The following is a 23,001-nucleotide window of genomic DNA, read 5'->3' as shown; positions in this document are numbered from 1 at the left end:
CCCCCACACCCCGCCTGCCCCATCCCCCAGCTTACATTTTTTTTCTTCCAATGTGTCACCTGGCATTTCTAGAACTGGGGCCCCCAACGCTGGAGTCTCCAGACTGGGCCCTCGCTCCCTCCTGCACCCTCTGTGCCTGAGAGTTAACTACAAAGGCCTATGGGGGGAGGAGAGGAAGTGAGGGACCCCAGAAGTCAGGTAGGAGGGGCTCATCAGTCCCCCAAGCGCTGATTATCTTCAAAGCCCTTTCTAGTTGTTACTGAATGAATCACTCGCAGTGCACACACTGGACAGGGTGATAGCAACCCTGTTTAACCTGCTGAATGCGGCCTTACGCATTGCTGATTAATTCAGTCTCCTGCGAAACTGGCCACTCCCTCTAACCCCTGCACTGGTGGAAAGAGCGTGATGTATCAGTTAGGATCAGGTCCCTTACGCTGCGGTAACAAAAGACACCAGAGATCTCGGTAGCTTTCGACAACAAGGGTCTATTTCTCACTCATGCTGTGTCCAGGGCAGCTCACGGTGGCTCTGCTCCCAGCCGTCTCCACTCCAGGACCCGGGCCGAGGGAACAGGCTCTACCTGAGACATTGCCAGGGAAAAGAGAGTGAGGCAGACCATATGCTGACTCTGAAAGCTTCAGCTCAGGGGCGACGCACATCAAACCCTGTTCACATTGTATGACCCAGAGAAGGTCACCAAGCCAAGCCTGCCGTCATCAGGGGACAAGCGTAATCCTCCCCCAGCGAGAAACAGTGAATATTCCTGAAAATTAGTGCAGTCTACTGTGATGGACTTATAGTTTATAGTCACAAAACAAACAAGCGAACAAAAAAGTCCAGAAGTTACGATATATTCACTTAATGGAATAGTATGCAGCAGTGACACAGATGCACTCTGGCTGTACACACAGCGCGAGGATCTTAGAGGTGTAATGTCGAGCGGAAAGAGAAAGTCCAACAGACAGTGTATATTAGACACCATTTCTAAAAGCTCAAAGAAAAAGTGGAACTAAACAATAGATGAAGAATACATATTGATTGCCCGGCCAGTGTGGCTCAGTTGGTTGAGTGTCATCCCATGAACCAAGAGGTCGCCGGTTCGATTCCCAGTCAGAGCACACGCCCGGGTTGCGGGCTCGATCCCCAGCAGGGCGCCTGCAGGGGGCAGCCGATGGATGTTACACTCTCACATGGATGTTTCTCTCTCGCTCTCCCTCCCTCTCTCTCTAAAAATCAAAAAAAATTTAAAAAAAGAAAGAAAGAAATCTTGTTTGTTGACACCTGTCTTAACATGGCACAACGCCAACTCGCAGTGTCACCAGCGGGAACGTCAGTGAAAGGTACCTTGAAAGTGACAGCCAAACCCTGGAGCCAGAACCCAGTGGGGGGCTGCGGGAAGCTTGCCGTGGGAGCCCCAGGGGCCTCTCAGGACGTGCCAAACCATCACTGTTTCTTTCCCAGCTCGGCACGTTTGGGGTTAGGGTCAGTGAGCCCGGCTTGGTGGGCGGGAATGCCCCCCGCCGGGAACAGGCTGATGTGGGTGACTGAAGTTTCTCCTGGGAACGGTCTGAGCTGCTCCAACCCGCTTTCCTGGTGGCGAAGTCCTTGCGGGCACCATCCAGGCTACCCATTGCCCAGGATGGCGTGCGGCACCAGACTGCCACAGGCCCCACGGTGGGACACTGTTTGTGCCACAGGAAGTGCAGGCTGAAGAAACTGAATCAGCCAAACCCATGGCATCCCCTTAAAGCTGATTTTTTTTTCTTTCTTGCTTGCTACATAAATAGAAACTTCCATAGCAAACACCCTCTGCCTCCTCCCTTGCTCTGAGTTACCCCTGTGGTTATAACCGAGACCTCACACCATCAGGGAGCCAGGAGTTGGACTTTGTGAATTATCAAGTAAAAATATAAAGACATCCAGTAAAACGTTTGTTGTAGCCAATACCTATATCCTTAGTACCTATAAAAGCTGAATTTTTAGAAATTCCTGATGTCAAATTGAAATCTTTTTTCCCTTTCTCCCCCTTGTAAAAGATATAGGAATGGGCTTTAAAAAAAAAAAATATATATATATATATATATATACACACACACACACACACACACTTTTATTGATTTCAGAGAGAGGAAGGGAGAGAGAGAAACATCAATGATCAAAGTCATTGATCGGCTGCCTCCTGCACGCCCCCTCCTGGGGCCTGTGCCCTGACCGGGAATCGAACCGCCATCTCCTGGATCCTAGGTCCACACTCGACACTCGCTGAGCCAGGCTGGCTGGGCAGGGTGGGTATTTTTCAAAGCATCCTGTAGGTAGGTCAGGATTCTATGAATCAGTCATCTCGGGGGTTTTCTGTATATAGACTTCCGGACCCAGGGGATCCGCCGATGGGTCTCCAGGGGGTGGGGGGACTCTGTGTTTTACCAGGCCCCCAGTGTTTCTGATGGGTGTGCCAGATTAAAAACCGCCAGTTTAGCGTTATACGCACCTACACAGGGAACTGTCTATGGAATACTGCTGGATTCTTTTCAAAGTTAAGATAGTCTGTGTAATGCTATCTGATTTCTGGAAAACTCTTTGTTGCCATATGATTGTCTAGGAGGGGAAATAAAAGCCAATGAAAGTATTCGCTAGGATAGTGGAATTTTATAGGTGATTTACACGTTTTTCTTTTTACTTCCACTTGTTTGACTTTATGTAATGAGCAAGTATTTCTTTTAAAATGAGCAAATAGCCTCTTCTTTCCTAGCCGGGGGTGGGGTGGAAAGCAGCGTCCTGGGACCTGCCGTAGTTGGGGTCCCACTGGGTGAGGGGTTATGGTGTCTCCTGCTCTGGGGTCTGGCCCTGCCCGTTGGTGGGACCAGAGCTACTGAGAAGTGTGGGGGGAGGCTGGCACTCCCCCTCCCTCCGCCTGCCTTTGGTCTCTGGCTTCCCTGCCTCTGGGGCTGTGAGCCCTGGGGACACCAGGAGCAAGTGCCCGGGCACAGCGGCAGGCCGAGCCCGGCAGGGGTGGTGGCCCTGCCGTCTTCTGTGCTCGTTCCCAGCCTGGATGGAGCCCGGCGGTCTCCTGGGAGCCTGGCCCTGCACTAAATTCTCCCAGGCTCCAGGGAGAAAACACTCCTGCCAGAGTCGCGGCCCCCCCCGGGGGCGTGCCTCTAGGCCACCTTGATGCCCCGGGTACCCGGGTGCCCTTCCTGTGCCCTCATCACAGGAAGAGGGGTGTCTGCCTTCTAGAGGCACCTCTCCCCCCACCACACACGCACACACACACACACAATCCCTGGATTGTTTGAAGACTAGTTTCCCCCACGACGTCCCCAGGATCTTCCCCTCCCCTGGCAGCCCACAGGAGCCCACCCATGGGGTCTGCAAGGGACAGAGCAGAAGGCAAGGTTCTAGAAGTTTGTAGGGAAGCCCCAAACCGTGTCTCCAAAGCAGAATTACCTTCTGTCTCTGCACCGCTGCCCACCAGCCTTGTCGGTGCCGAGGGTTAGATTTGTCATCGCCCTCGGATGTGGGCAGAGGAGCCTCCTGCAGGCGGTGCCACCTGATGGCCAGGGCCGAGGCCCGGTCACCCGACTCATCTTGTATCCCCAGCACCTACACAGGACAAGTTTCCAGAAAGAAGAAAGAAAGGGAGGAAGGGGAGGCAAGGAAGGAAGGAACGAAGGAAGGAAAGAGGGAGGGAGGGAGGGAGGGAGGGAGGGAGGGAGGGAGGGAGGGAGGAAGGAAGGAAGGAATCGTCTCTCTCCCAAGGTTACTCATTTGTGCACCCTTCCACAAATACTTAGGGCACCTACTATGCGCTCAACGCAATTCTAGAGGCCACGATGTAACAGTGAGCCTCGTCAGGCTGACCGTCTACGGGAGGGAGCCACAATAAGCAAAGACTCATTGAAAGAATAGAGAAGCCCGGCCGGGCGTGGCTCAGCGGTTGAGCATCGACTTAGGATCCAGGCGATCAGGGTTCGATTCCCGGTCAGGGCACATGCCCGGGTTGCGGGCTCGATCAATGACTCTCTCATCATTGATGTTTCTGTCTCTCTCTCCCTCTCCTGTTCTCTCTCTGAAATCAATAAAGATATATTTTAAAAAAAGAAAATAGAGAAAAGCCCTGGCTGGTGTGGCTCAGTGGGTACAGCATCAGCCTATGAACTGAAGGGTCCTGGGTTCGATTCAGGCCAAGGGCACGTACCTCGGTTGCAGGCTCAGTCCCCAGCCCCGGAGGCCACCAATCGATGTGTCTCTCTCACATCGATGTTTCTCTCTCTCTCCCTTCCGCTGTCTCTGAAAAGCAATGGAAAAAATATCCCCGGGCGAGGACTGGAAAAGCAAAGACTAGAGAGAAATGGCCCTGGACAAGAGCTCCACGGGAGGGGGAGGGGCCCTTTGATCTGCTCAGGGGGCGGGTTGGGGGCTTCGGTGTGTTGCAAAGACCCCCACCCCCCTCCCCCCACACCCGAACTTTAATTGCCCACCCTCCGTGCCCCCTGCTCACACCCACCCTCAGCCACCTTCCCTGCCCCAGGGCCGTGGGCCAGGAAAGCACAGAGTTGGAAACAGGCCCCTGACCCTGTTGTCTGGGGCCCTTGATGACGCTCTGCCCGGGAGGCCAGTACTCTGAAGCCAGAGCGTGTCAGAGCTCAAAGTGGGCCGGACGGATCCTTCCCGTCGAGGCCCGTGTTTAAGGTGCGGGAGTTGTTCCGTTTACAGGGAAGGCAGTCCCTGAATGTAGAGATCCCAGCCCAGCTTGGGAGCAGGCGGCCTTGCTTACCGAGGTGTCTCGCAAGTTGTGTAAATGACAAGCTCATTTTTAGCTGGAAAGGAGACACATCTGAAATATTGATGCGGCCGCCGGAGCCCAGCCACAGGGCCGCCCCCGAGGGAGGCGCTGGGTGGGGAAGCGCGTGATTAACCCGCGGCCGTGGCCTCTGGCTGCAGGTCCCCAGCCAGCTGGTCCCCAGCGCACAGCTCCGACCCTCTCAGAGCCAGCGTGAGTCAGGCTAAGCATCTGCCCTCCAGCTGCCCCAGCCCCAGCCCCGGCCCTCAGCCCCCAGCCCCCAGCCCCCAGCCCTCAGTCCCCAGCCCCAGCCCCCAGCCCTCAGCCCTCAGCCCCCAGCCTGAGCCCCCAGCCCCAGCCCTCAGCCCCCAGCCCCAGCCCTCAGCCCCCAGCCCCGGCTCTCAGCCCCCAGCCCCCAGCCCCCAGCCCTCAGCCCCCAGCCCTCAGTCCCCAGCCCCAGCCCCCAGCCCTCAGCCCCCAGCCCCAGCCCCCAGCCCTCAGTCCCCAGCCCCCAGCCCCCAGCCCTCAGCCCCCAGCCCCCAGCCCTCAGCCCCCAGCCTGAGCCCCCAGCCCCGGCCCTCAGCCCCCAGCCCCCAGCCCTCAGCCCCCAGCCTGAGCCCTCAGCCCCCAGCCCCAGCCCTCAGCCCCCAGCCTGAGCCCCCAGCCCCAGCCCTCAGCCCCCAGCCCCAGCCCTCAGCCCCCAGCCCCGGCTCTCAGCCCCCAGCCCCCAGCCCTCAGCCCCCAGCCTGAGCCCCCAGCCCCCAGCCCTCAGCCCCCAGCCCCCAGCCCTCAGCCCCCAGCCCCCAGCCCTCAGCCCCCAGCCTGAGCCCCCAGCCCCGGCCCTCAGCCCCCAGCCCCAGCCCTCAGCCCCCAGCCCAGCCCCCAGCCCCCAGCCCCCAGCCCCTGCTCCCGCCACTCCTGCCTCAGCCCTCAGCGCTTCTCATCAGTTCTCCCCTCCCCCGGGAACCCTTCCCCCTCCTTGGGCACCTAGCCCACTCCTGCTCCTGACTGGCTTCTTACCCACTGTGCAAACAAACGCCAGCAACGTTTCCTACTCTCTTTGTGCCTCAGTTTGCTCATCTGTAAAACGGGGAAGTGTAACAGTCACCGCCGTGTAGGGTCACTGGGAAGACCAGGTGTTGGCGAGCTCAAGGATGCAGAACAGGGCACAGCACATCCTGTTTGCGCCGTCGGTGTTGGCCACCGATTTTTGCCCGTCCCTCCTAACAGCTCAAGCGTCATCTCCCAGAGCCTTCTCGGCGGCGGCCCCGTCCGTGGCCTGTGTCCCGCTGCACCTGTGCTTAGACGGCTGCACTGTCACTCGGTGCCTGGTCTGAGGTCCTTGCTGGACTCTTGAGCGCATCGTTCGTCTCTGTTCCCAGTGGCGGGTGCTGGGTACACAGTAGGTGCCGCATGAGTGCGTGAGGGAGGGAAGGAGGGAGCCTCCAGGCCGACTTCTCCGGGGTCTGGCTCCTTCGCTCTCTCATCGGAAATGAGCAAATCAACCCCGAACGTCCATCTCTTGTCACTCGAGCTGCACGGTGCCGCCTGGGCCCCGCTGCGGGGGCGGTCGGGTCGCTCCTCCTGCCGCCTTATGACACAGCTGCTCTCCGCCCCAGGCGACTTGTCCATCAGGCGTGTTGGCCACAGTCAGGATCCGCACATGTCACGGTGCAGCCTGTTCTACCAGCCTCACTCGGGGCTGCTTGGGACAGCGAGTCTCGTGTCCACCTCCCCACCTTGGGAGTGGGACGTCTGAAACTGCCCCCCCCCCGGCATTTCCTTCCTCCTGCCACCTCCCCGTGGCCTCTCCCATCGTCCATGCCCCTTGCTCCCAATGCTGGGGCGCTGGGCAGCCCTGGAATCTAGGGTGCAGCCATGGGCTGGGTTGGCTTTTATCCAGCATTAGTCGTCCCCCCCAAAGCCTTGCGTACTGGGCACCCGCTCCAGGCCCTGGGCCCCCCTGCCAGCAGGAAGTGCAGGCCGCCTTGATTAGTATAAGCAACATGCTTCCCTTGGCAGGGTCTGGGCTGTCGCGGCCTAATTAGCAGAGCCGCCCCATCAGCAGGTCTCTCATTAACACGGATCCACTCCCGCCTCAGCTGTCGAAGCCCCCGGCCATCCCTCAGCAGCCTTCCCCAGGATCACCATGGCTCCAGGAGTGGGGGTGACAGCCAAGAAGGGCCATGCCATGCCCTGTCATCAGCTGATGTGTGACCCAACCGGGGCTCATCTTCCCGGAGGGCAGGACTTGAGCTGGGGGGCGGGAGGGGGGGCAATCCTGCAAGTTCAGTGCAGCCTCACGTCCTCAATCTTGTCAATCTTTAATTCTACAGTGACCCTGTGCTAAGTACCGCAAAAGATGTCGCTGCCCAGCCTCACAAAGCTCTGTCCTTCCCTCCCGGTCCAAGCCACTCTGCTCCCAGGCCCGGCTCACAGCCACGGCCCCCTTGCTGGCCAGCCCTGGGGGTGTGGTTAGGTGAGCTCGGAGCGCCCGAGGCCAGAGAGCGAGAGCAGCAAAGGGCTAGGAGAGGGCAGTTACTTATCTTTAAGTATCAGGCAGGCTTCTCGGAGGAGGTGATGGTCTAGCGGAGGCTTGAGCGGCAAGGAAACGTTGGCCAGGCAACCACCTGGAGGAACGGTCTTCCGAGATGAGGGCCAGCTGTCAGAATCAGAAGTGAGGCCACGGCACCTGGGGCGGTCAGGGACACTTTCGAGAAGACACGAGGCTTCTGTTCTGCTGCCCCATCGTAGAAAGAGAGTCTGTGCAGTGCGAGAGACGGGGGACGTCGTGGAGGGTGGCAGGGGAGATGCAGGCGCACAGGGTGGTGCTCACACGTGGCGGCTCCCTCGCTGTTTTATGACAAGTCTCAGTTAATGAGCCAGGTGCTAAGCAAGCACTTGACATATCTGCACTTCGTTGGACTCACAGCAACCCTGCACTGGGTATCTGGAGTTGTCACCACGTTACAGTAAGGAAACTGAGTCCCAGAGAGGCTAAATCAGCTGCCCAGGGCTCAGCCCTCATCAATGATGGAGCTAGGCGTTGAGCCCAGGGGCTGGCCCCTGAGCCCACACATGCTCCCAGCTCAAGAGTTTGCCTTTGCACGTGGCTAGGGGGTCAAGCCCAAGTCCCTGCCGGAAGATACGTATTTATTTCCGAGGAAAACTTGTGCCTGGACGCTGGGGAGCTCAGACCCGCCAGACACACCAGTTAGGAGCCTGGAAGTGGTTCCCCAGTGTGCTGAGTACATTTCTGCAGTAGAGAGTTATTCATCCTTCAGGCCACAAGGCATGCAAACCTTTCTGTGCTTGAAGAAGCCCCAGCTGCTTTCAGACAGACCTGCATCCCTCAATCAAGTTGAAAATGCCAGCATCCTCTCTCAGCTTCCCTTGCAGCTACGGCGTAGACGTGTGACCTGTTTTCCACCAATCAGATGCAGCCATCCCACCCTTAGCACTGGAAGCCAGTACCCAAAGAAGAGACAAAACATGGAAATTCAGATTCTTCCGTTTCTAAAGGTGTTTGTGTCAACACCCATGGGCCCATCGTCAGTGGTGGCAACAGGCAAGATAGAGCGTCTCTGCCCAACCGTACGGCCTGGTCATACGGACTAATTCAGCCGCTTGATTTGGGGCATTAATTTTGGTTTCACGCCTTCCAAGCCTGGCTCCCCGCCCTCCAGGAGCTGTGGGAGCTGGCCAGACAAATGCACCTTTTCTGTTTAAGTTTAATTGCTTTCTGTTGCCTGTAACCATCTGCTCTGACCGACACACTGTCATTAGGCCTCCTCAGGTCAGTAGAGAACTGAACTTGGGGCGTGAGAGGCACGCTCAGGCTGTCCCGAGCAGATCCAGGGACAGCCTCAAAGCTCCCGGGGGCGGGATAGGGAGCCGGTCATTTCTGGGGCCAAGGGAGGGACTTTGGAAGACGCTCCTGAGCGTGATACTGCTCGGCTTCCCGCGGCCCCACCCGAGGACGTTTCCTTATTATCTGGATTCAAGACAGAGAAAAGCAAGAACTTAACTCTACTGAAAGCTACATAACCTGGTGGGAAATGAAAGGTTTAGGCCACAAAGGACCTGGGTTTGGATTCTGGCTCTTCCACCTACTAAACCTTCATGGGCCTGAGTTTCCTCATATGTAAAATAGGGTACAGACGTGTAAATGCTTCCGTCTCTAAGGACTCAGCACCCAAGCCCGGCTGGCATAAAAAACAAAGATGTTTCCTGAGTCATGACTCCGCCCTTGGAGATGCAGGTCCACTTGGTCTGCGGCCCTGTCGCCTTTCTTGGTGATTCCCTTGGCTCTGCCCCCCTCTGGGTGTCGGCTCCACCCTCGGGCTGGACGTGGGACCGCGGCTGGAGTCCTGACCCCGCATCTGGTCACAGTAACATCAGAGAAAGAGAAAGCGTTGCTCCCCTAAGCCAGGGTCCCGTAGAACTTCTTCAGCAGCTGGTAGAAAACCACTCCACCCATCTCCTCGGCCCACACTGGGTCACATGCCCTTCCTCCTGCCAATAGCTGTCACCAAGGCAGTGCCACGTGCCGATTGGCCTGAGCCTGAGCCGCGAGCCAGTCCCTGGCAGGGGCGATGAGATCACCGTGATTGGCTTAAACCAGCAGTTCCCAGACTCGCGCTCGGCCCCAGGGGCGCACTTTGAGAAATTAGAGAGCAATCCAACAAGCTTTTGTGTGGATTATATTTATCGATGTTTACTGTTTCAGAATCTAACACTGAAAAAGATTAAATATTTATCCATTTTAAAATAACAACAAATCCATTATACATGTTAATATAAATAACATGCTTTATGAGTAATAACCATACTTTCCAAAGGGAAATAAAACGTTAGTGAAACGAACGGCATTCTTTTGTACGTTCGCAAATCCCTTAAGTCCGGCCCCACCCGAGACAGCGGGTGCCCGTATCTGCTTCTGCGCTGGCTGTCGCCGTGTGTTCTCTGGGTCGTTGTGTATGAAGCGAGTCCAGCCTAGTGCAGAACGCAGGTGGGAGCAGGAGGCCCTCACAGACCTCCTGGGACGGTCTCGGGGGCCCCGGCGGCCCTCAGAACACGCTCTGCCAACCACTCGCTTCAAGTAGCCAGGGCTTCCCCCCGGAGCTGGCCAGGGTCGGGTCCTGCAGACGACACGGCAGCCACGCCTGGGAGGGTGACACAGGCGTGGAGCAGGCACCTGCCGTCCATCTCCCAGAGATACGAGTCACCCCACGTCCCAGCGCTGCTGAGAGGGAGCTAGGGAGATTAACCCGGGGCTCAGCGAATGGGGTGTGCGAGCGAGCACCCCCGGTGAGCGCAGGTACAAGCAGTAATCCATTGCCCAGATGAGCTGGCGGCTCCGTTCCTTTCCCCGGGGTCCCTCCACCCACACGCATCCATTAGGCCATTCTCCCTGCATCTCCGGGAGCAAAGACACACCCTGGTAATTGCCGCAGAAAGGAAAGCGGGGTGTTGTTCTACAGACGGGGGGACCAGACCAAGCCATCAAGCTCGAGCCCGTGAGCTTCCCTGCTCAGAATGAGAGGCGGGAGCCAGAGCCGCCCCTGGCCCGGGATCGGAATGAGCCTCAGATTCGCTGATGGTCCCACCATGGGCAGGATGGGAGCCCTTTCTCAGCAGGGGCCATGTGGACAGAGCGAGACACAGTCCAGGGCCCGGGAGCCAAAGCCGAGCAGCCGCTGTTGGCACCTGGTGAGCAGGTTAGGGTTGGGGACAGGGAGCTGAAAACTGGGTGGTATCGGAGAGTCAGAGCGGCGCAGGGGCGAGCAGAGGGGGATTCTGAAGCCAACAGGACCTGCTAGTGGGGTGGGTCCCTCCAGGTCACACCCCGAGAACAGCCACTGTGGGAGAAGCTCCCTCGCAGCCCAGAGCCCAAGGTCAAGGTTACTGGTTGGTGGCCCTGGAACCCCTGGAATCCCCCTCTTTGGAGGGAAGGCTGAGGGCTCTGTAGTTGTAGCAGGGGTTTCCCACTAATGAAACCCATGAAAACAGTTTCACGGGTGTATGTAACACGCACACACAGAACCAGCCTGTCCGCAGGGCACGCTGGGGACATGGGGACCCAGCAAAGCGCATGGCACCGGGAACGCCTGAGCTGCGTGCATCTAAGCTCGCCACCCGAGCAAGGTGCTGGGAGCAGCCGAGGGCTGAGGCCGCGTGTTGATGGATGTGATTCTTTACAGGCTTGAAAATCCGTAGTTCTGAGAACCAGTTTTGTATCGTCCCGAGTTATTTCTGATATGCAGCCAGGGAAGGAAAAACGCAGGTCCTTTCACCAGTTTCACCGACATTCCGGGAAATGGCATCATTGAGCCCGGGGAACGCCGCAGAAGTTCTTGTACAAACCTACTCGCGGGGGGCCCTGGCCGGTGCGCTCAGTGGTTAGAGCGTCGGCCCGCGGAACCAAGGGTCCTGGGTTCAGTTCCGGTCAAGGGCATGTTCCTCGGTTGCAGGCTCGATCCCCCGCCCCGACTGCAGGAGGCAGGCAATCCATGTGTCTCTCTCACGTTGCTGTTTCTCTCCCCCTCTCCCTCCCGCCCACTCTCTCTGAAAAGCAGTGGAAAAAATATCCTCAGGTGAGTATTAAGAAAAAAAGCAGACCCAATACCTCATGCAAACTTTTCACAGGAAGGTAACGCACCTCGTGAACTGCCCAGGGGAGAAAGCACTGACGCCCAGGATGTGACCTGAGACTTTGCAGCTCAGCAGGTGGCACTCAAGCCTGTGGTCCCTGGACCGACGCATGACCATCTATCTCCCGGGAGCTTGTTAGAAAAGCAAACTCTCAGACCCCACCCAGAACCTGCATTCTACAGGACCTCCAGGAGACGCACCTGCGGGGTGGAGGTGGGGACGCCTGCAGGATGCTGTCCCGAGGGGCCAACTGCGTTCGAAGCAAAGCTCTGGGCACAAAGACCAGGGCGTGATTGCTCTGCCTGGGCATGTCCCGGGCTGCTCCGGAAGGAAGTGGCCTCTGAGCTGGGTTGGAAGGGGTTCAAAGGAGGTGGAAAGGAGCACATTCCAGGTGGTGGGGGGGGACAAGTGATCAAAGTCGTGGAGATGTTAAAGAGCATGGGTGGGAGGTGGGCCTTGGGGGGCTCGAGACCTGCAAGTGGGAGATGCAGGGCCCAGACCCTGGCTCAGGTGCGTTCTCTCCCGGGTGGAGGCGCCGTCCCTCTACCCCACCTGTCCCAGGGCCGACGCGCCCACACGGGACAGCTCGGGCGCCCACACAGGACAGCTCGGGCGCCCTGCTCTCACTAGAGCTGGAATCGGACCTTGTTCCACACGATGGTGACTGTGAGATGTCGCAGGTCCCGGCCAGCATTGTGCTGGGCACCTTCCCTGCTTTATCTCATTGATTTATTTTAATCTTCACCTGAGGATATTTTTTCCATTTCTTTTCAGAGAGAGCGGAAGGGAGAGAGAGAGAGAGGGAAAGAGAAACACCAATGTGAGAGACACATCAACTGTTTGCCTCCCGCACACACCCCGACCTGGGCCAGGGACGGGCCTGCAACCAAAGTACGTGCCTTTGGCAGGAATCGAACCCGGGACCCTTCAGTGCGCGGGCCCACGCTCCAACCGCGGCGCAGAACGGGCGGGGCTGTCTCATTTATTCCTAAGGACAGCCGTCTGGGAAGGTTCTAGAGGGCAGACTGGCCCCCAGGAGCCGGTCTGCCTGGGCTCACACCCCCCTCCGCCCCTCAGCTGCACCGTCCTTGGGAAGTCGCGGTTCCCTTCCTTACCTCTGTCTCAGCGCTTCCTCCTCTAACGACGGCAATGATGCGAGCGTGTGCTCCTCGGGGCTGCCGTGAGGATTAACCACGTCGCGCACAGTTCGGCGCCTTGACGCGTGTCACGTGTGGCAGCCGGTGCTCCTCTTATCATCCGAGAACTTCGGTGGCTTCTCGAAGGTCACGCTGCTGATTACACTCTGCAAGGATCCCCACGGGCTGCCCTCTCCCCCCCGCTTAGCTCGACTCGGAGACCCTTATATTCCGCCCACAGTTTCCTCCCACTTCATGCCCTTGCTCCCTGTCTGGCTCCCCTCCCACCTACCGGGAAGCGTGTCACCTCCCACGTGTGCCTCTGGGCCTGTCGCAGCCACCACACCTTTGCACAGGCTCTGCGCAGAACGCCCGCCTCCCCGCCTCTGCCTACCCGGATTGCGCCTCCGAGCCAGGGACAGACAACACCTCTGCGCGTCCACCTGGCCGGAGGCGCCCCGCCCTCTGCGTCCCCGTGGTGCCCCCCCTCCCTTTACCCACTTCTTCATTGTGGACCTTGAATCACAAGCAGCTGTCACGGTGTCGGCTTTCTCCTGGGTGGCATCGAGCGAGGCTCCGGGTCCTTGGCAGTTACAGAGAAGGACTCGGTCTGCAGGGCTGGCCTGGGCCCCCCGGTGTGGGTGACCCGCCTCTCGGGGTCCCGGTCCTGGCCCGGAGCTCTTGGTGTCTCTTGATTCGGCTCGGGGCTTCTCCGCCTCGGCACTGCTGACATTTGGGGCCGGATAGTTTCTTGTTGAGCAGGCTGTTCGGCACATTGTAGGGCGTTTAGCACCATGCCTGGCCTCCACCCACGAGGTGTAAGTGGAACCCCCGTCTTCCCAACAGTGGCCACCAAAAATGTGTCTAGATGTGGCCAAATGTCCCCTGGGGACAAAACTGCCCCCTGCTTGAGGACCAGTGATGACCAGAATTTCCCCGGGGTGACCAGGATGAGAGAGGGGTGACTTCAGCGTGGGCGGCTGCAGAGCGGGGTTCGAGACCCCCACGTCTCCATGCCGGGAGCTCGCATGGACCGGGGACCGGGGCTGGGCCTGGCGGCCGAGAGGGAGCGGGCCTGGCTCCTGCTGGCATTGCCGGGCGGACATGTGGCCCAGCTTCCGCCAGATCTCGAAACTGCTCAAGAGGAGCCAGAAATCCTGTCTTTTATGTGAAATCTCCTGATTCTGAAATGTTGGCAACTCATGTGAATTTTTTCAGAAACATTGTGGGAAACACAAAAATGTGGGCCGCCGTCTGCCAGGATTGCAGCCTTTCCTACGAGCCCCATCCCAGACGTTTTGGGCGGCTCACTCCGTCCCGGAGCCCGAGGGGCCCATTCTCTTTGCAACAGTTTGGGTCTTAGACGCCTGCAAGCCCCACGCTGAGCCTCTGAACCAGACAGTCCCTGCCCGTGTGGGTCCCTCCAACCCCCTTCGGAGGCCCAATTCCAGGAAATTGGAGGGTTCTCAATGCCTAAGGGAGAGAGAATGGGGGAAGCATCCCAGGAAGGGGGCAGAGAAGCCTGAGCATGTGCCAGCTCGGGCACCGATTTCCTGTGTGGCCTTGAGCGATCCCTCCCCCTCTCTGGGCTTCAGCGTCCTCCTCGGTCAGATGTGTGCGGGATGGAGAGAGAGGCGGCTGAGAGCTTGCTGTCCGCTCCTGGAACTTGAGTGAGCATTTCCCTTTGGCAGTGCCCAGCACCACTGGCTCGCCTGGCGCCCAGCGGGCATCCTTGTCGTCAAACTGACCTGGGCAGGGACATGCTGGCTCCGCCTCCCAGCTCAGGCCTCCTGCATCTCAGAGGCGGGCTCTGGGTCGTCCCTGATGGGCTCTCTCCTCTGCGTAGTTAGGTTGTTGGTGCTGGAGGCTGCTCCAGGGGTAGAACAGACTCCCACATCTCCTGACTCCCTGTCCAGTGCTCCTTCTGGTCTAACACACTGGTATCTCCCAGGAGCAGGCATAGTGAGATATACAAGAGAGACAGACAGGTGGACCCAGGATGATCCTCGCCTGGAGCTAACTGTGGCCTGAGACCAGCGGAGGGGAACTCCATGCCGGAGAAGCACCCTGGCAGGTCACTTGCATGAGTGAGGGAGGCAGGCGTAAGACCGTGGGGAGCAGCGGGGATTACTGGGGTTGGGGGCACACTGTTACCATGTGGGATGGAATAGGGGTTCGCTATTTCCAGACCTCCTGATTAGCTAACTATCTGAATGTTTTGGTGTAAATTATCCTAACTTTAAAATGTTGGCAACTGGTTTTTTAAATATTTTTTAATAGGGCGCTAAGGAAAGAAAACACATCTGCAAACTATACTTGGCTCTAGTTTGCAGCCTCTGCTCCCTTCTCTTACCCTCAGTTTACTCTGCTTTAAAATGGGTATAATCACAGTGCCCCTTTCTCATAGGGCGGTTGAGTGATTAAATGAGATGATGCCACTAGAGGGCCTATCATACCTCGGGGCCCACAGTAAGTGGTAGTTATTGCTATTTATTAAGACAAGGGGTACTTAGGAGAAATGGGAAGGGGCTTGTTAAGGTTAGTGCAGGGCAACTGGGAAGCCCTGAGCCAGAACTCGGGACCCTTCCATCAATCCACGCGTTCGGGGGCGCGCTTGCTGCGTGCCTGGCCCCGCGGGCATATATCAATTTAAGACCCATTCCTGCCTTGGATCTACAGGGGGGTAGAATTAGGCGCATCCAGCCACTCTCCAGGCTGTCCTTCACCCCAGGAATCCCCGAGTGTCCCTCCGCCGGGCCCCGATTTGGAAGGAACAATCCACTTTCAAAGGTCAGGTTTAAAAACAAGACTGCAGCTTCTTTCACATTTGGCAAAACACATTTTGCTTGTTTGTTTTAATGAGAAGCTCCGGGGGAAGGTGCCAGTCCTTCCCACTGTCTGTTTCACAGATCTGCCTCCCGGAACCAGCTCCAAAGATATTTAAAGGACAACTCTGGGAAAAGAAGAATTTAGAACAGATTCTAATTAGTCCCCTTGGGACTAGGGGCCACTGTCCTGAGAACACGGAGACCAGGGCCTCGAGTCACGGCCCGAAGTCCACAGTGCAGACCGCTCTGCCTTCCTCCCGGGCCTGGCCCACGCTGGGGCAGCTGGGGGCAAAGGCAGCCCATCCGGCTTTGCTGGGGGCCCTTGCAGCCCCGAACCCCTCATTGCTTGTGTGTGGATGAGGGAGGCCCTGTGTGCTCCGCCTTCAGGGTTGGAGGAGCCCGAGTCCCTCCGGCTGACGTGCCCAGGTCTGGAGGGCAAGGCGGGCAGGCGGGGAAAGCTGGTAATTACGGGAAAGCAGCCGCGGGCGTGTGCAGACAGGCCTCCTGGAGCCCAGGCGGGTGGCCTCCCCACGAGGGAGGGCCCGGAGTCTGGACTCTGGGTGCAGGAAGCCACTGGGGTGGGGGAGGGGAGTTATGTAACTATGGCTCCAGGGCCACTGAGAATGTGACCTTGCTCCGCTCCACTGCCTCCTTCCTCGGGCGCAGAGGGCGTGAAGACCTGGCGGCCCTTCCCTTAGGTGCAGCAGTGGCCCTCGCGGTCAGCATCTGGGTTACCTGGAGGGACGTTAAAACAGACAGGTTCTGACTCAGGGGTGGGGGCGGGGCAGGGAATTTGCATTTCTCATAAATGCACAGGGTGGTACTGACACAGTTTGTCCCCAGGCTACTCTGAGAGCCACTGCTCCAGGGCTTATGAGGTCAAAGTCTGCCTGGCCCCCCCGGAATTGCTGTGTGCCCCTGGGCAAGTGTCTGAGCCTCTCTGGACTCCTGTTTTTCTCAGAAGGAGAACCAGCTTTGTCTTTGAAGAGCTAACCTCTCCCACCCAGCCCCAGGTTGCCCAGCCTAATTGTTGTTTGCAGGTAGCTCCGAGACCTTCGCGTGAAAAGCCCGGGCCTTTGCGCAGGGTTCTCACCCCAGGGCTCCCACTTGCTTGTGGTCACGGTGGGAGCTGAGCTGCTCTAGCAGAGAAAAGCACTTTCAGCCTTAAAGGAACACGCCGGGCCAGCATCTCTGGGCCTCAGCGCTCACCCTGCTGCGGGAATCTTGAAGCAGCTCCCTAGCCTGGTCTTTGGGATCATTTTCTGTCCTTGGGTGGCGGACGCAGAGGCATCTGTGGCGTGCAGAGTAGAATCCAAGTCACATACGTGCCAGCAGCGCCTTCTCAGCTTAACACCCACGTGCCCCGTGAGCAGCTCGCACGCTGGGCTCCTTCCTGGACTCTGCCCACCGTGCGGAGCTCAGGACTCCAGGCAGGTGCCGAGCGCAGACTCGCCAAATGAGACGGACAAACACACGAACAAGGTGCGCCATTGCTGAGCAGGCCCCGAAGCCCAGCCGTCCGCCTGGCCCTCTGCAGTCACACGGGCTCCCACCTAGGGTCTCCTTTGCTCCTCAGAGAACAGTCTTCAGGAGACAGGAAAGTATTCCTATGCTCATTTCACAGGTAGGGAAGCTGAGGCCCCAGGAAGGCGGCCTGACTTGCCCAACTTTACCAGTAAGCAAAAGGCCGTAACCAGGAGAAGTGTAGAGCTCCCTGCCTGGACCCTCACGGGGGCCGCTGCCGGGTCTCATCGGTTTTGTGTCCCGTGTCTGTGTAAGAGCCATCCTGCAGGTACTGGCCGTGGGGATGGAGTCGGGCGAGAGGTGAGCCAGGAAGCCAGGCCCTCTTTGGTTCCTGGGGTGAAGGTGAGGAGGCGGCAGGGCCAGCAGGGGGGCCCAGAGGAGAGCTGGAAACCGTTTCTCCTTTGCAGAAATTGCCAGGATTTCCCGGGGGCCTGCCTCGGGCCCTCTTGGTATCACATGCTGGCACATCGCAGGTGCCCTTGGCAGGCCAGATGCACCGTGGTCTGCCTCCAGAGCCCAGTGCGGTGACTGGCACATCCAAAGCCCAGTACAGTGACCTGGCTGAAGCACTACATCCAAACTTACCAGCTGTGTGATCTTAGACCAATCCTCTCACCACTCTGAGCCTCGGTTTCTTCAACTGTAAAAGCGGAATAATAATGTTATAATAATAAATAATAATAAAGAAAACAGGCTGTGGAGCCAGGCCTGCCTGTGTCTGAACCCTGGCTCCACCGTATACTGCTGGGTGGCCTCAGTTAACCGACGAAACCTCTCTGTTCCTTGGTTTCAAGTGAGGGTAATGATAGTACTCCTAGAGTATTGTGGGGATTAAAATAAGCAGTATGTGTAAAGTGCTCTACCCAGTATTGCTAATAACCCTCGGCAATGATGATTCTGTCCCTGCGCATCTGTAAATTAAATAAATTTTAAGTAACAAGTACCTAACAGGATGCCTGGCACAAAGACAGAGACAGAAGTGCCTAGCAAATAGTAACCATCTTTCTTGTCGTGGACGCTCGCTGCCCACGGTCCTTTGTGTCTGTTGAATCACAAAGGAAGTGGTGACAAAAAGGCCTTGACATTGCTGCGGTGGGCATAGGCCACAGGCCCGGAAGCCACCCGGGTTCAGGGGTCCCGCGTGGGGAAGGTGAAGTACCAGCGGGGGCCACCAGGGGCCACCAGGGGCCGCAGGGAACCCATCCGGGCGGCTGCCCGCTGAGGGTTCCCAGAATCCGGCCTTTAGGAAATAATAAAAAACTGGTTGGCTCTTCCGCCCGCCACATACCCCTGACGCGGGCGGCTTTCCCGGAGAGCCCTCCGCCCTTCTGAGGTTAGGCTCCCCGCACTGCCTTTATCAGCCGCGTCATCTTGGGTAGGTCCCTTTGTCTCCTTCAACCTCGGTTGTCTCACCTGGGACGTGGGATAGAGTGATTTGGGGGGTTGAGTGAGCTGGAAAGGACAGCCCCTGGGGGCAAGGTGAGCGCTCAGCCAGGGACACCTGTCGCCAAGGCGGCATCGTGATTATTAGCATGAGCTTCAGTCCCGCCTGCATCGTGCTCTGGCTGGGGGCCTTTGGGGAAGTGACTTGGCTTCTCGGTGCCTGTTTCCTCACCTGTAAAATGGGGGTGATAACAATAGTACGGGAACCTCTCAGAGCTGTTGGGAAGGTTGAACAAATGAGCAAATCAGTGTAGTAAACACTGTGTCAATGTCTGCCAGTGTCATTATTTTAAATCTTAGTAGTTATGATGTTACTGATTTTATTACAAATAAGCTGCAACATTTTAACTTCCTGAAGAAACCTCACTGCTTGGCTTGAACTGCCCAAAAGGGGCCTTAGAAGAAACAGGAGAGGTGTGGCCCCCGGGTAAGGGAGGACTTCTTCCTTCGCCGCAGTTGAGACAGAGCCAACTGCCCTCTGTGAAGCTGGTTCAATGCCCAGCCCCGGGCTAAGCCTCTGCCTCCAGGGCAGGTCATCCGGAAGCCTCCAGAGGGGATTAGGACCTTCATCAGGTCATTGGGGGCCCCAGAAAGGTCATCAAAGCATCCTGGGGAGCCTGTGACAGGTGCACAAAGATCTCCAGCCAGGAAGGCCTGGCCAGGACAGATGGCAGGGTGGACCTTGGATAAAATCACTGTCGCCCCAGGGCGAAGGTCTAAGTGGGTTTGGAGCAAAACCCCAGCCTAATCCTTCCCGCTGCACCTGTGCCCTGGAGTCCTGCTGGGATGGCCTGGGGAATATCAGCAGGTGGCCTCGGCCACAGAGGCATCTCAGGGCCTGCCAAAGGACTTCCAAGTCACTTTGGAGTCCCCAGGAATGGATCGAAGGCAGCAGATGTCCGTGGAGATAGCAGGCGGCGCGTGTCTGGCTTAGGAGCAATGAGCATGTCCCTCGGGCCTTCTCTGACAGTGTCCCTCAAGCCCGCTTTTTGAGGGCTCACCCTGTGCGAGCACCATTCAGACAGAGCCCTACCTGTGCCTCCTGTCATCCAAGCTCCCACCACAGGCCTACAGGGTGGCAGCCACGCTCACCTCCATTTGACAGGTAAAAGCCTGAGACTTCCAGGAGTAAGATCGTTTGTGCAAGATCCAGGATTTGAGCCCTGGTCCCTCTGCCTCCAGAGAGTGTGTCCCCAGCCCCCTGGGGTGGGCAGCCTCTAAGGTGGCTCGCAGTGATCTCTGCCTCCAAGGACTCATGCCTTCCTGTGATCTCTCCCACCGGGAGCCGGAGGTACCTTGTGACTCACTTCCAAGGGAGAGAGCGGGGAAAAGATGATGGATGTCATTTCCAAGTGAGGTTACAGAGAGACCGTGGCTTCCGTTTGGGCACGCCGGCTCTCGACACTCCCAAGCCTCTGGATGACACCGGCTGTCCTGTGTACGGAGATCTATAGCTCTGTAGCGAGGCACCGAGAGCAGCCTCTGGCCAGCGGCCAGCAGGGAGGTCCTCAGTGCGACACCCACGGGGAGCCGAAGGCTGCCAGGAGCTGCCTGAGTGAGCTCGGGAGGAGACCCTCTCCAGTCCCCGCTGACACCGTGGCAACAGCCTGAGAGGGGCCCTGGGCCGGGGGCACCCAGCTCAGCCACCCTGGATTCCTGACCCATAGAAACTGGGAGAGAATTAATGCTGGTTGGTTTTGAGCCGCTGAGGTAATTTCGGGGTGATGTGCAAAGCAGCAATGGGTAACTAGCACACCGGCTGTCACTACTAGCAACACACACAAAACATACCCGCACAACCACCTCGAGAAGGATGGGAAGGACCGAGGCAGCCACAGCAGGCTGAGCTGGGCCAGCCCCCCTCACACCGCCGACCCGGCCCTTCGTATGCTTTTGCCGGTGGTGGCGCCCAAACGCATTGACAGGAGGGCCCTTTGCCAAGGTCACACACAAGCTCGGGGCTGGGGGGGGGCTGGCATTGCGGGTGAGGCCTGCAGGCTCCTGGAAACTGCTGCCGGGCGTCCCCGAGGCTGTTACCCGCAAAACTGCGCGTATTCCTAGGAATCCGAGCCGCTCCCTTGTCTTAGCCCCGGGTGCTTGGAGAGGGCACAGTAATGTTGGCTGGAAGGTCTCAGTAAAACTTCTGCAGATACTAAAACCACAGCCAGGAAGAAAAGCACCTCATGAAAAATGCCAGTGGGCTCAAACGTTCGTCTCAAGCAGATTCCAGATATAGTGGGGGCCTTGAATGCCACGTTTCTGGGTTTTGTCCCTTAAGCCAAATATTTACTGTCATTTTTCTCCTGTAACGTAAAGGAAGTGGCACTGGGAATGAGAACTGCCCTGACCCTGTGTGGCCCTGACCCCGGCCTCCTTTTTCTTTCGTTGGTGGCCTGAGGTCAGGGTCAAGGGGACAGGGTCTGGCCTCTGAGCTCAGATCTGGAGCAGCTTCCCCACCCTCTGGCTGGATTGCCCCACCCCCCAAATTCCCATTGAGCCTGTGCTTCTTGCTGAGATGTCCTGAGGACTGGACAGGGACAGAGTTCCTGCAGCCTCTCCCCCCCATACTCCCTTCCTGCCGCCTTGCAGAACCCGCGCACTGCGTGCCCTGGCGGAGCGAGGGAGCCAAATCCCAGGCCCAGCTGTCTCCAGCATCGATTCCCAGCGTCCCTGGGAGGCTGGGAAAATCTTCTGGGAATTGGACCAGCTACATAATTTGCGGATCCCAATGCAAAACGAACGTGCGAGGCCCCCAGTTAAAACATAATTAAGAACTTTAAGGCGACGACAGCAGAGAATCAAGTCGGGCGCGGGGCCCTTCTGCACGGTTTGCTCGCTCAGGAGCTGGCCTGGGCTCGGGCTCTCCAGTAGAACCCGCTGAGTTACCCTCCCTGGGGGCTCGCCCAGGCCGCTCAGGGCAGACAGGGGGTTGTCACTTCTTGGCTCCTGGATCTCCTGGCACAGAGCTGAGCAGAAACGTCTCCTGAGCCCAGGGTGTCCTCAGAATCAGAAATACCCCTGAGTGTGGGGACCCGACGCGCAGCCAGGCCAAGCTGTGCTGAGGAAGGAAAGCGGTGGGGATTCGCCAGGGCTGTGGGCTTGAGAAGCGGCTGGGATTGTTGAAATGCACGTGGAAAGCGTGTGCAGGCGTCTGAGAGGTTGCTGAGGGGACCCATGAGGGTAGCAGTGACCGAGCACTGGCGGCCAGTGAACTTCCGGATATACTTACTTTGTTGTTCTTTCTCCCCCCTCATCTCTTAAGTTTTTTTTGAATTGCGAACATTTCAAACTTAGATTTCACATACAAATTCATATTCCTAGTAGCTCTAAAAATGAATTAGAACCTGTGGTGACACCAGAGCCACGTTCCTGCATGACAGCAATCTACCGCCTCCTCTACAGGGGCTGGTGGGCTCTTGTTTGCCACAGTCCCCGCCACTCCCTCATGTCTCCCTGACACAGAATCCAGGTGACGAGCACTGCCTACCCGTGCCTGTGCAGCTGGCTTTGTCATGAAGTTAGGAGGGAAGTGCATGTATCAAAAGTCAGAAGAGAGAAGGTGGGCCAAGAGTTCCTTGACCTCCGAGAAATACGGGAGAGCATGTATCTATGTGGAAATGAAGAGCCTCCCCCCGCGTTTAATATGCAAACAGTATCTAAGTCAAAGGAATACAATTAAATGCTCTTATGGAACAAACCGGAGCAGTCCCCACACAGCCCACCGCACTCATTCGTGTCCCCGGTTGGGTCCCTGAGGGCATCAAAACAGAGACTCCTGGGCCTGAGACTCCAGAACGCAAGCGCAGTCCCAGCTTCTCCACCCACCCGGGCTCAGACCACTCTTTTTTTTGGCTCAGTTCTGCCTCTTATCCCAGGAAAGGCAGTGGACTTGGGAGATTCCCAGCATCTCCTCTCACTTGCCGTGGGGTCAGCTTCCTTCCCCCAGAGTGGTGTGGGTGTGTAACCTCAGGGCCCAGCATCGGGGCCCAGTTAGGCAGGGGAAGGGAGCCTGAGGCTGCCCTGTGCACCGCCACAGCTGGGAAGGTGAGGAAGACGCGGGGCGGAAGCTGAGGAAGCCTTGATGGGTGGTGGCCAGGCCGGAGAGCATGTGAAAGGTGGGGCTCCTCACCCACAGACAGGAAAGTGACAAAGGGGAAGGTTTTAGAGACCCGGTGGGGAAGGTAATTCAGTTCCCACAGCATTGTAGAGCCAGATGCCAATGACCTAGCAATTCCCAGAGCTCAGACCAGGGCCAGCGGGAGCCATAGGTTACCAAGTAGGCCTGGGAAGGGTGGGGTGCATGCTGCCCGGAAGGGGAGGCTGGGGATGCCATGGAGAGTGTGTGACTCACCATCTGGCCATGTATCCTCCCTATAGTGTGTCTACAGTGGGGGAGGGGCAGGGGGCCAGACTTGCCTCCTGGAGCTTTGGGGAGATAATTAGTCCTAAAGAGCATCTAAACCCCTAGATCAAAGAGGGCTCAGACCTGCAAACTTTCTTGACAGGGAGTGAGCATCGCTGACCACTGGAGCGCCCACTCCGGTGGGAGGGTGCGGCCTCCTAGGCGGCTTTGCTGGACCCCCGAAGTCTGGGTCCTGGCCTCACTTGGGAACCACCTCACCTGCCACACGGC

General features: G+C 57.8%; 1 protein-coding gene across 3 annotated transcripts in view; it reads left to right on the top strand.

The window, feature by feature from the left end:
* Positions 1–23,001, top strand: part of KAZN (kazrin, periplakin interacting protein) — a 266,984-nt gene that overhangs the window by 141,647 nt on the left and 102,336 nt on the right. The window lies entirely within an intron of this gene.

This window comes from Miniopterus schreibersii, assembly GCF_964146895.1.
Source record: "Miniopterus schreibersii genome assembly, chromosome: 8".
Classification (NCBI taxonomy): Eukaryota; Metazoa; Chordata; class Mammalia; order Chiroptera; family Miniopteridae; genus Miniopterus; species Miniopterus schreibersii.
Note: the sequence above shows the minus strand (reverse complement) of the source record. Positions and strands in the feature narration are given on the sequence as shown.